Raw genomic sequence first — 14249 nt, 5'->3', positions numbered from 1 at the left:
CCATCAAATATAATTTCTACATAATAATCTTGACCTGAAATTATTTTGTTAGTTGTAATAAACTTCTAAAAAATGTTCTTCCTTTCCACCTTAGGTGTTGGAAGAGGTTTTTTTAGAGGATAATTTGCATAGCCTAGGCCCCTTTTTACCAAAATGAAAAACGGTATTTGAGCTAAAGCCCACTTCGTCTTTTGACATTTTCCTTTCAGTGTTGTTGTAAACAAAAGTTCATTCACCTTGTAGCATGTATGCCACTTTTTTTGTTTTTATTATTGGGTAATCTATTGTATGGATATTCTACATTTTATTTATTCTTCAGCTGGTGGAAACATTTCGATTGTTTCCACTTTTTGCCGTTATGAATAATGCTGCTGTAAACACTTGAGTACAAGATTTTGTGTGGACATACGTTTTTCATTCTCTTGGGTATGTATCTAGGTGTAGAATTGCTGGATCATGTGGTAACTCTGTTTAACCTTCTGAGGGACTGCCAGGGACTTCCAGTGTGGCTGCACCATTTTATAGTCTTAACAGCAGGGTATGGGGGTTCCAATTGCTCCATATCCTCATCAACACTTGTTATTGTCTGTATTTTAACTTAGCCATCCTAGTGGGTGTGAAGTGGTATCTCATTGTAGTTTTGACTTGGATTTCCCTGATGCTTAATGGTATCAAGCCTCTTTTCATGTGCTTATTCTCCATTTGTTTATCTTCTTAGGAGAACTGACTTCAGATCCTTTGCCCATTTTTAACTGAGTTTTTTGTCTCTTTACTATTGAGTTGCAAGACTTCTTTATATACATTCTAGATACAAGTCCCTTATCACATACATGATTTGCAAAAATTTTCTGCCACTCTGTGGGTTGTCTTTTCACTTGCTGGAAGATGTCCTTTGAAACACAAAAGTTTTAATTTTGATGATGTCCAGTTTATTTTTCCTTTCGTTGCTTGTGTATCCTAGATCTCTTACCTTTGACACTGCCCTTAAGCTCAGAGATTCCAAATTCTGGATTTTGGCTCCGGCTTGGGCATTTATCCTGCTGACAAGGAGCCCTAGTCCAAGAGCCCGTTCCTTCTTCCCTTGAGCCCTCCTACTGCCGCCTCCCTCTCTCACTAGCCCCCATTTCACTCTCCTGCTCAATGTGACATGCAGGCTGGAGGTTGACTTAATGATTCATGAGCTACCTGAGCCTTTTGAGCCTCTGCTCCCTCATCTAAATGAGGATTAGGATACCTACCTCAGGCTGTTGTGGGGATTTTGGTGTACAAATGCCATGTGGTATATCCTAAACATAGTATAGATGTAATACCTGTTGGCTAATTCTTCAGAAAGTGGGAGGTTTTGAATGTTGACCTTACGAATCATGTTAATGAAAAATCCCAAAGGAACCTGAGAAATGTAAGTTATCCAATATTAGGAGCGCTCAGATTTCTTGAGACTTTTAACAAGAATGTATACACAAAACTTATGTTTATGACAAATTTCAGTAACATGGGAAAATGGTTATGTTCTGATGACCGAGAAGACTAGGATTTATATGTATAGACATGCAACACACACAGAAAGACAGTTTGTCTCTAATTTGTGTGTGTTGTTTGATTAGATCATCCATTTATGTGGCTGTAAATTCCAAAGGTACAAAAGGTTCTAGAACAGTCTCCCACTTCTGCCCAAACACTCAGCTCCCTTCCTTGTGGGCAATCATTACCATTAAAAAATCCTTCCAGAGAGATTTTATGTACAGCAATACTCTTGTTTTATGAGTATATTCTGGTTCCCCCAATACACTGTAATTTAAAAGCAGATACTCTAGATCTGTATCTCTAAGCAACCCAACAAGAGGAGAAAACTCAAAATAAAGGATGTTATTCAAATAATTTCCTCCCCTCCAGGGGGAGGTTTGTCATGGATGTTTTCATGCAGTCAGTTCACTGGCGGATTCAGCTTTTCATTGTTTATTTCACCCTAGGGTTTTAAAACAGGGAAAAAACAAAGTGGAATTTAGTTACTCCTGACATTGGAAGACAAACCTTACACTTGAGACCTCAACATATGTTTTAAAAATCTCAATCCTCACCAAGGTGTCTAGTGACCTACATAGCTAGTGGTTAAGAGGCTGGGCTATGGGATGGACAACCTGGATTCAAACTCTGCCTCAGCCACTGTGTCACCTTGGGAGAGTTATTTAACTTCTCAGTGCCTTAGTTTCATCATGTGAAAGAATGGAGATAATATCTTAAGATTAATGGAGATAATAACCTACTTCATAAGGTGGTTAGGAGATTAAGTGAGCAAATGTGTAAAGCACTTAGGACAGGGTCTGGCATATACTTTGCCATTGAGAGTTTACTGTTGTTTCCCCTGGCTCTGCTACTCCATAGCTCTGTGACTTCAGATAAAGCCATTTGACTTCTCTTCTGTAAACGGGGAAATGAAGACGCGGGCATGATTTTTTCAAGGTCTTTTCCAGTTCTAATGTCCTGTGATTCATAATTTGTGTCCCTAGCGAAGGCTGGGATCCTGCACGCAGTAGGGGCTGCTGATTTAGGGTGCTGCTGTCGACCAGTATCCAAGACTCTGCATGTGGTACCAGAAGGCTTGCCTCATGTTTGAGTCTGGAGAAAAAGAAAACTAATGAGTCGTAATGTGTGAAGGATAGAAAAGTTATTCCAGAGAGCAGCAGGTCTTGAAACTTTGTTCCTAAGATTAGTAATCAATCACGCACAATAAAATTGTACTGTCATGTTCCACAGATGGCTCATGTGCTTGTTTGTGGGAGGTTAAAGATGATGTCAGTGGACTTCCCTGGCGGTCCAGTGGTTAAGACTCCACGCTTCCAATGCAGGGGGCACAGGTTGGATCCCTGGTTGGGGAACTAAGATCCCACATGCTGTGCAGCCAAAAATAATAAAATAAGATGATGTCAAATATTGACTCGCATGCACCGTGAATATGATCTCTGTGGCGGCAGAGCTGTTGGATTGGGCAGAAGATGACTGATTGTTGATTGTTCGTGGTGGGGACTGTAGCAGGTCACTTCAGTTTTCAAAAAGAAAATGCATCTTCTCACACGCGCCTGTGTCACCCATTCCTTCCCCAGCCATGACTGGTGGACTGAGCGAGATGGATCACTGGCTGTGAAAGCCTGATTCCTCAGCACAGGGGAAGTGCTCCTCTGGGCGCTGTCTGTCCTCGTTTGTGGGTGTCTCTTGGGTGGGTTTCTTTCACTGCAGAACAGGCCGAGGAAGATGGGAGATTTTGGTTTCTATGGATACTGGGCTAGCTGGGATTTGCATAATGTATTTCAGAGACAGACAGTCTGGGGACACTGTGGGCCCAGGAGGAACGTAGAGGCACATGGAAACGAGTTGGAGGGTCTGGGTAGTCAGGCTCCATTTCAGCCCTCCTCTGAAGACGCGGGTCTGGGATCCTCCCCTACCTTCTGGAAAGGTGGCAACTTGGAGCCCCGAGGATCCAAGGATGTGGTGCGTGAACGGCGCCCCCTACAGGTCGTGGCATGTACTGGGGGCTCAACAAATATTCCCGCTCTTTTGCTGCCCCTTTTATCTCAGCTATTGACTAAAGGGGATCCATCAATAAATAGGTTTAGCGTGTGAATCCTCCCTTGTTTATTTACAAAGCATTCCACCATGCCCCTCGTTTTTCCCTTCTCTGTTATCGTATTTTTTATTTTTATTGTGGTAAAAATACACATAACATAAAAATTACTATCGCCTGGGACATTAAACGCACCAACATTCAAATTATAGGGGTCCCAGAAGAAGAAGAGAAAAAGAAAGGGACTAGGAAATATTTGAAGAGATTATAGTTGAAAACTTCCCTAATATGGGAAAGAAAATAGTCAATCAAGTCCAGGAGAGTCCCATACAGGATAAATCCATGGGAAAAAATGCCAAGACACATATTAATCAAACTATCAAAAATTAAATACAAAGAAAAAATATTAAAAGCAGCAAAGGAAAAACAACAAATAACATACAAGGGAATCCCCATAAGCTTAACAGCTAATCTTTCAGAGAAACTCTGCAAGCGAAAAGAGAGTGGCAGGACATATTTAAAGTGATGAAAGAGAAAAACCTACAACAAAGATTACTCTACCCAGCAGGTATATCATTCAGATTCGAAGGAGAAATTAAAACCTTTACAGACAAGCTAAAGCTAAGAGAATTCAGCACCACCAAACCAGCTTTACAACAAATGCTAAAGGAACTCCTCTAGGCAGGAAACACAAGAGAAGGAAAAGACCTACAATAACAAACCCAAAACAATTAAGAAAATGGTAATAGGAACATACATATCGATAATTACCTTAAATGTAAATGGATTAAATGCTCCAACCAAAAGACACAGACTGGCTGAATGGATACAAAAACAAGGCCCATATATACGCTGTCAACAAGAGACCCACTTCAGACCTAGGGACACACACAGACTGAAAGTGAGGGGATGGAAAAAGATATTCCATGCAAATGGAAATCAAAAGAAAGCTGGAGTAGCAATTCTCATATCAGACAAAATAGACTTTAAAATAAAGACTATTACAAGAGACAAAGAAGGACACTATATAATGATCAAGGGATCAATCCAAGAAGAAGATATAACAACTGTAAATATTTATGCACTGAACATAGGAGCACCTCAATATATAAGGCAAATGCTAACAGCCATAAAAGGGGAAATTGACAGTAACACAATCATAGTAGGGGACTTTAACACCCCACTTTCACCAATGGACAGATCAACCAAAATGAAAATAAATAAGGAAACAAAAGCTTTAAATGACACATTAAACAAGATGGACTTAATTGATATTTATAGGACATTCCATCCAAAAACAACAGAATACACTTTCTTCTCAAGTGCTCATGGAACATTCTCCAGGATAGATCACATCTTGGGTCACAAATTAAGCCTTGGTAAATTTAAGAAAATTGAAATCGTATCAAGTATGTTTTCCGACCACAACACTATGAGACTAGATATCAATTACAGGAAAAAATATGTAAAAAATACAAACACATGGAGGCTAAATAATACACGACTTAATAACCAAGAGATCACTGAAGAAATAAAAAAAATACCTAGAAACAAATGACAATGAAAACACGACAACCCAAAACCTATGGGATGCAGCAAAAGCAGTTCTAAGAGGGAAGTTTATAGCAATACAATCCTACCTCAAGAAACAAGAAACATCTCAAATAAACAACCTAACCTTACACCTAAAGCAATTAGAGAAAGAAGAACAAAAAAACCCCAAAGTTAGCAGAAGAAAAGAAATCATAAAGATCAGATCAGAAATAAATGAAAAAGAAATGAAGGAAACGATATCAAAGATCAATAAAACTAAAAGCTGGTTCTTTGAGAAGATAAACAAAATTGATAAACCATTAGCCAGACTCTTCAAGAAAAAAAGGGAGACGACTCAAATCAACAGAATTAGAAATGAAAAAGGAGAAGTAACAACTGACACTGCAGAAATACAAAGGATCATGAGAGATTAGTACAAGCAACTATATGCCAATAAAATGGACAACCTGGAAGAAATGGACAAATTCTTAGAAAAGCACAGCCTTCCGAGACTGAACCTGGAAGAAATAGAAAATATAAATAGACCAATCACAAGCACTGAAATTGAAACTGTGATTTAAAATCTTCCAACATACAAAAGCCCAGGACCAGATGGCTTCACAGGTGAATTCTACCAAACATTTAGAGAAGAGCTAACACCTATCCTTCTCAAACTCTTCCAAAATATAGCAGAGGGAGGAACACTCCCAAATTCATTCTATGAGGCCACCATCACGCTGATACCAAAACCAGACAAGAATGTAACAAAGAAAGAAAACTACAGGCCAATATCACTGATGAACATAGATGCACAAATCCTCAACAACTAGCAAACAGAATCTTACAGCACATTAAAAGGATCATACACCATGATCAAGTGGGGTTTATCCCAGGAATGCAAGCATTCTTAAATATACGCAAATCAATCAATGTGATAAACCATATTAACAAATTGAAGGATAAAAACCATATGATCATATCAATAGATGCAGAAAAACCTTTTGACAAAATTCAACACCCATTTATGATAAAAACCCTCCAGAAAGTAGGCATAGAGGGAACTTACCTCAACATAATAAAGGCCATATATGACAAACCCACAGCCAACATTGTTCTCAATGGTGAAAAACTGAAACCATTTCCTCTAAGATCAGGAACAAGACAAGGTTGTCCATTCTCACCACTATTATTCAACATAGATTTGGAAGTTTTAGCCACAGCAATCAGAGGAGAAAAAGAAATAAAAGGAATCCAAATCGGAAAAGAAGAAGTAAAGCTGTCACTATTTGCAGATGACATGACACTATACATAGAGAATCCTAAAGATGCTACCAGAAAACTATTAGAGCTAATCAATGAATTTGGTAAAGTAGCAGGATATAAAATTAAAGAACAGAAATCTCTTGCATTCCTACACACTAATGATGAAAAGTCTGAAAGAGAAATTAAGGAAACACTCCCATTTACCATTGCAACAAAGAGAATAAAATACCTAGGAATAAACCTTCCTAAGGAGACAAAAGACCTGTATGCAGAAAACTATAAGACACTGATGAAAGAAATTAAAGATGATACAAACAGATGGAGAGATATACCATGTTCTTGGATTGGAAGAATCAACATTGTGAAAATGCCTATACTACCCAAAGCAATCTACAGATTGAATGCAATCCCTATCAAACTACCAATGGTATTTTCCACAGAACTATAACAAAAAATTTCACAATTTGTATGGAAACACAAAAGACCCCGAATAGCCAAAGCAATCTTGAGAAAGAAAAACGGAGCTGGAGGAATCAGGTTACTGGACTTCAGACTATACTACAAAGCTACAGTAATCAAGACAGTATGGTACTGGCACAAAAACAGAAATATAGATCAATGGACCAAGATAGAAAGCCCAGAGATAAACCCATGCACATATGGTCACCTTATTTTTGATAAAGGAGGCAAGAATATACAATGGAGAAAAGACAGCCTCTTCAATAAGTGGTGCTGGGAAAACTGGACAGCTACATGTAAAAGAATGAACTTAGAACACTCCCTAACACCATACACAAAAATAAACTCAAAATGGATTAAAGACCTAAATGTAAGATCAGACACTATAAAACTCTTAGAGGAAAACATAGGAAGAACACTCTGTGACATAAATCACAGCAAGATCCTTTTTGACCCACCTCCTAGGGAAATGGAAATAAAAACAAAAATAAACAAATGGGACCTAATGAAACCTAAAAGCTTTTGCACAGCAAAGGAAACCATAAATAAGACGAAAAGACAACCCTCCGAATGGGAGAAAATATTTGCAAATGAAGCAACTGACAAAGGATTAATCTCCAAAATTTATAAGCAGCTCATGCAGCTCAATATCAAGCAAACAACCCAATCCAAAAATGGGCAGAAGACCTAAATAGACATTTCTCCAAAGAAGATATACAGATTGCCAACAAACACATGAAAGAATGCTCAACATCACTAATCATTAGAGAAATGCAAATCAAAACTACAATGAGGTATCACCTCACACCAGTCCGAATGGCCATCATCAAAAAATGTACAAATAACAAATGCTGGAGAGGATGTGGAGAAAAGGGAACCCTCTTGCACTGTTGGTGGGAATGTAAATTGATACAGCCACTATGGAGAACAGTATGGAGCTTCCTTAAAAAACTACAAATAGAACTACCATACGACCCAGCAATCCCACTACTGGGCATATACCATGAGAAAACCATAATTCAAAAAGAGTATTGTACCACAATGTTCATTGCAGCTCTATTTACAGTAGCCAGGACATGGAAGCAACCTAAGTGTCCATCGACAGATGAATGGATAAAGAAGATGTGGCACATATATACAATGGAATATTACTCAGCCATAAAAAGAAACGAAATTGAGTTATTGTAGTGAGGTGGATGGACCTAGAGTCTGTCATACAGAGTGAAGTAAGTCAGAAAGAGAAAAACAAATACCGTATGCTAGCACATATATATGGAAGAAAAAAAAAAAGGTTCTGAAGAAACTAGGGGCAGGACAGGAATAAAGATGCAGACGTAGAGAATGGACTTGAGGACACGGCGAGCGGGAAGGGTAAGCTGGGACGAAGTGAGAGAGTAGCATTGACATATATACACTACCAAATGTAAAATAGATAGCCCGTGGGAAGCAGCCGCATAGCAAAGGGAGATCAGCTTGGTGCTTTGTGACCACCTAGAGTGGTGGGATAGGGAGGGTGGGAGGGAGACGCTAGAGGGAGGAGATATGGGGATATATGTATATGTATAGCTGATTCACTTTGTTATAAAGCACAAACTAACACACCATTGTAAAGCAATTATACTACAATAAAGATGTTAAAAAAAAATTACCATCTCACTTACTTTTAAGTGTACGGTTCGATAGTGTTAAGTGTATTCACATTGTTGTGTTTTCTTCCTTATCTTAACCTCAGTGTTAAACACAGTTATATTCTTCTGTGTCCTTTCAAAAAATTATATTGTGCCCTCTCATTTTAATCCCCACTCTCATTTGCCCACCCTGTGAGATAGATTCACCAAGTCAGGAGACTTGTCCAATGGTCATGTGACTAATCCATAGCAGAGCCAGACCTCAATCCCAGGTCCCCTGGAGTTACCATCCCCAAATCCCAAAACATGTCCTGGTGTTCCCAGCATCAAATGTGGCATAACTGAGGCAGTTCAGTTTGTGAGGCCTGAACTAAGGGATGGGGAGTGAGAATAAAGAGAAATGGGCATTAGATACACCGGAGGAGGTAAGATGGTCAGGAAGTGTCCTGGAGGAATGTCCCAGGTGAGGAAAATCAGGAGTCTTACGGCTGCCGGGTTCCTGGCTTGAGTGATGTGCTAGTCACTGAGCTGTGAACCACAGGAGAGCAGGTGGCTTCAGTGTTGTGTGTGGGGCACTGCGTGGAAGTATAGAGAAGGCTGCTGATCCAGCTCTGTAGCCCAGGATCTGGATGGGATGGGAAATACAGAGTCAGGAGTCATCGGCAGAGTTGTCTCATTGGAGCTATTGGAGTCTGAGCTCTCGCGTGGAGAGTGCCTGGAATAAAAGGAGGCAGGGACAGAGTCCTGGGGGCACGGACACACGTTAGAGGTGGGCTGAGGATTCCAGGTTCGAGACACGAGGGAATAGAGAAACAGAAGCAGAACCAGGGCAAGGTCGTGTGGCAGAAGCAAATACAACATGTTCAAGGTAGAAGGGAGGGAGCAACGGCATCAAAAGGCCCAGAAAGTCAGGTAAAATGAAGATGGAAAATAATTCACTGACTCTAGTTTACTCATGGCCCCTGGCACAGCTTCTCCCAATATTAGTGAAGACAAAAGAAAAGATGAAGACGCACATCATCCACAAGAAGTGATGGGTGACCAACCTGTTGGCAGACATTAGGAGGAACGTCCCCCAGGGGAGCTGCAGTTTTAGCACCCACTCAGACTTTGCCTCTTGAAATGCCCACCCAGGAGACATCAAAAGCTACTTTGTCTTCCCCCCAGCTCTCCTCTATCTGTATTGTGTGGACCAGATGCTACAGAGGTTCTGCTGTTGGTCCTTTGGGCTCTAATGAGGTAGAAAGCACAAAGTGGAATTTAAAGGGATATTTCATACTGACAAAAGCATCAAAAAATATAAGGCAAGTTGTTGGACATACTCTGCAAACCCAAGAAAATCAACTGAAAACAGAACTAATAAGAGATTTGGTAAAGTGAATCCAAATGACATTAGTTTATAAAAATCAACATTTTTATGTCAGCAATATCCAGCTAGAAAATATGATAGAAATAAGATTCTATTCACAAAATAAACTAAAATATAAAACTACCTTGAATTAAATTCTGAAACTGAACTAGAAAACTTTACTGAGATTAAAAAAAAAATTCACTAGACTAAGCAGCCATAGATCAAAATAACTAAGGTTTGATTCTGAAATTAGACAAAGTGATTTAAATTTAATTTGGGATAACAAGAAAGGAAGATTAATCAAAATTTTGGGGGGTAAAAAGTCTTTAAGATAATCCTATCACTAAGATTGCATCTGAAATCTTCAGATATTGGGACTAGAAATTATGTACAAAGGCTCCTGTTCATCACAGATTTAAAATAGGGAATAGTTGGAAATCATCTAAATATATAAGAATAGGGGTATAGTAACATTATTCCGTATGCTGCAAAACTATGAAGCCACTAAAAAAACAAAACAAAACAAAACAAAACCACTAAGAATATTTAAAGACATGAGGAAATGCTCACACGAGAAAAGCCAAAGGGGAGGGGGGCATGAACAAACTATAATCAGTGCATTTCCAAATTTGCAAATGTATCATATTTTTGAAGTGAACATCTGATATTGTTAACCATGGATATCTTCGGATGATGTTTACACATGACTTGTTTTCTTCCTCCTCCTCCTCCCTCATTCTTCTTCCTCCTTTGTTTTCTAAAAAGAGAAAGCATTACACTGAAAAATCAGAAAAGAGTAACTTTAAGAAAATGAGAGTCCGTTAGATGCGGCTATTAGGTGGTTACTGGTGCCAGTGACGCCAGGTTTTATTTCCAGAACTATGAGGCTAGGAGGGGGACGCCTGAACAAACAAGGGAGAGGGGGCATCAACGCTGAACTGGGTCCTCACAGAGAAGATGAATGACAATATGCGGACAAACTGAAGCAGTCGCATTGACTCGTGAATCTTCTATTGTTTTCAGCCCTCTGCCGACAAAGCAAGCAGCTGAGGTGTCCGGAAAAAAAGTAGTGAAGCTCTGGACAGAGGGGGTGGGAGAGGAAGCCAGAGCCCTTCAAAGAGCTGCCGTGCAAGGGCCAGCACCGCGGACTCGGAGGAGACCCTAGGCTGGCGTGTGCCTGCAGAACAAGCCCCGTCAGGGCACTAGGTGGGGGGGACGGGGGGCGGGGGGGGAGTCCAGATCCGCAGGTCGGGTCCACAGTGCTCAGCGGGGCACGTCTAGGGTGGAAACGGCCAGCCGCCAAGTGGGTCCAGACGCCTCTTTAAAGCATCCGGGTCTTAAGCACACTTCCTAAGCAGGGACGCTGCTGTTGGTTCCTGCTCCTGGCATGATGTCACCATCAGCCAATCTGAAGTCAGCAGCTCCTCCCAGGAGAGAGTTAATTAGGAATTAATTAACTCTTCCTAAACCATAGGGGCAGGCAAAAACAGTGCACGTCATCTTTTTTGGCTTCTCTTTGCCAGGAGAGTGAGCAGGTGGGGTTGGAAATAAACGGAAGACCAGATAGTGCCAGGTTTTGTAGATATAGGTATAGCTATGATTTTTTAACGTATAAAAGTAATGTATGTTCATTCAGAAAACTGTAAAAAGAATCACTCGTATTCCACCACCTAGAGTTAATAATATTAAACATTTCAATGCAGTTTCTTCCTACATTTTTAAACTCAAAAGAGAGAGATTTTTACTGAAATTAACTCACACTATAATTTTTGTAGCATTTTTTATCCATTTACTGCGAATAATTAATAGTCTTCAAATGCGGTAGTACTTAATGGCTGCAAAACTTTTCAACTAAATGGGCATTCCGTAAGTGCCCCATTTTCCAGTATATAAATCAATGCTATCATTTTTACTGGCTGCAAGGAATTGTATTGTATGGATATATCATAATTTATTTTTAAAGTGCCCTGATCACGATTGAAAATAATACTGCAACGAACACCGTTATATATACATTGTATATTTTGATATATACATTGTCCAATTAATTCCTTAGGATAAATTCCTGGAAGTGAAATTCCTGTGTCAAAGATTAAAATACATGTTCCCAAACTGCTCTCCAGACAAGGTGCCAACAGTCCATGAGAGTGTTCAATTCTCAACATCCTAAACAAACATGGGTGTTTTCAATCTTTTACATCACTGATAATCTAGTACAGAATGATAGGTAGCTCATGAATCTTTTTCAAAATTCACTTTCTCATTACTAGTGATGTTGACCATGTTTTCATGTATTCAATGGCCTCATATTTCTTTTCTGAGTTCTGTGTCTTCTTTGCCCATTTTTATATCAGGATGTTTGTTTTATTCTAATCTATTTGCAAGACCTTTAATCCAACTTGACACTGTTTTCTTGACTCCTATTTATTTATTTACTTATTGGCTGAGCCACATGGCATGCGGGATCTTAGTTACTTGACCAGGGATTAAACCTGCATCCTCCGCAGTAGAAGTATGGAATTTTAACCCCTGGACTGCGAGGGAAGCCCCTTGACTCTTTTTTAATAGATACATAAGTGGGTGTATGGTTTTCTTTTAATATGCTATTTTTTGTCGAGCTTTTGTTTCAGTGTTCAGTTACTTTTGTAGTGTAATTGGACAGCTTTTCTATTTTTTTCCTGTGCCATGGAATAGTTTACGTGGTATGTTCCTGGAAAGTTTAAAGAACAAGAGTCATTATTGGAGGTAATTCTTTGACCACTTTTAAAATATTTTACATAATTATTAGTCAATTCAATTCAATTAATCTATGCTTTACTAAGTATTAAAATTTTAAATTATTTTTAGTTCAAAAAGTTAAAGCTTCAATTAGAACTTTATTACAATATCTTTATTAATTTTAAAATTATGCTGTATAAAAAAATAAATAAAATTAAATTAAAAAAAAATTTTTTTTAATTAATAATATTCACTTGGGAACAAATGCAACTTCAAAAGGAAGACATTGCAAGTTAAATTTCTCTCTCTTCTCTGCCCCCAACCATCTACTTCCTCTTCCCATAAGCAACCATTATTACTGGTTTATTATGGATCTTTCCTAGCAATGTAGACCTAAGTAGACATTTCATAGTTTTCGACTATAATCTCTTCAAATATTTTCTCTGGTCCTTTCTTTCTCTCTTCTCCTTCTGGGACCCCTATAATGCGAATGTTGTTGCATTTAATGTTGTCCCAGAGGTCTCTTAGGCTGTCTTCATTTCTTTTCATTCTTTTTTCTTTAGTCTGTTCCACAGCAGTGAATTCCACCATTCTGTCTTCCAGGTCACTTATCCGTTCTTCTGCCTCAGTTATTCTGCTATTGATTCCTTCTAGTGTATTTTTTCATTTCAGTTAGTGTATTGTTCATCTCTGTTTGTTTGTTCTTTAATTCTTCTAGGTCTTTGTTAAACATTTCTTACATCTTCTCGATCTTTGCCTCCATTCTTTTTCCGAGGTCCTGTATCATCTTCACTATCATTATTCTGAATTCTTTTTCTGGAAGGTTGCCTATCTCCACTTCATTTAGTTGTTTTTCCGGGGTTTTATCTTGTTCCTTCATCTGGTACATAGCCCTCTGCCTCTTCATCTTGTCTATCTTTCTGTGAATGTCTGAATTTTTTATATTTTACTATGTGTCTGTATTTGTGTGTATGTATGTGCTTCTTTTGATAATTTGATAGGGTTTTATTTTGAGTCTAGTAGTCATCTCTATAACTATAAACTTTATTTAAGCTGTTTTTATTCTTTGAAGTCAGTGAATGCGGCCTGTGTAATTACTGCTGTTTGTAATTGTTGATGCTTTCTTTGTGCTTTTGTTTTTATTTTTAAACATTTAAAAAAATATTCTGTGCTCCATGTGGTGGTTTAAAAAATTGTGTCCATAAATTCTTTGATGCTCCTCCTTTGAAGAGAGGGATGGAGTTCCCATTTCCTTAAGTGTGGGCTGGACTCAGCAACTCAATTCTAAGGGATAGAGGGAAGCAGAAGTGATGGTGGGCAACTTTGGAATGTAGGTCAGATAAAGACACTGTTGCAGCTTCTGTCTTGGTTGCTCTCCCCATCTTGGATCACTTGCTCTGCTGCTTCTCCATCCTCCAGCCCCAGTCAAACCTTCAGATGGTCACAGCCCCAGCTTACACCTTGGCTGCAGTCTCACAAGAGACCTAGAGCCAGAACCACCCAGCTAAGCTGCTCCAGGATTACTGACTCTCAGAAACTGTGTCAGATAATAAATATTTGTCATTTTAAGTTTTGAAGTAGTATTTTTCACAATAGATGCCTACTGCACATTATGTTTCCCATTGAATTTTACTTTATCTGACATAATACTGCTACTATTATTTTATTTTTGTGCTCATTTGTCTACTGTATATTGGTCCATCCTTTTAGTTTTAACTTTCTATGTCATTTTTGAAAG

This window comes from Eubalaena glacialis, chromosome 9 (assembly GCF_028564815.1).
Source record: "Eubalaena glacialis isolate mEubGla1 chromosome 9, mEubGla1.1.hap2.+ XY, whole genome shotgun sequence".
Classification (NCBI taxonomy): Eukaryota; Metazoa; Chordata; class Mammalia; order Artiodactyla; family Balaenidae; genus Eubalaena; species Eubalaena glacialis.
The sequence above is the reverse complement of the archived record's forward strand: the minus strand, read 5'-3'. Positions refer to the sequence as shown.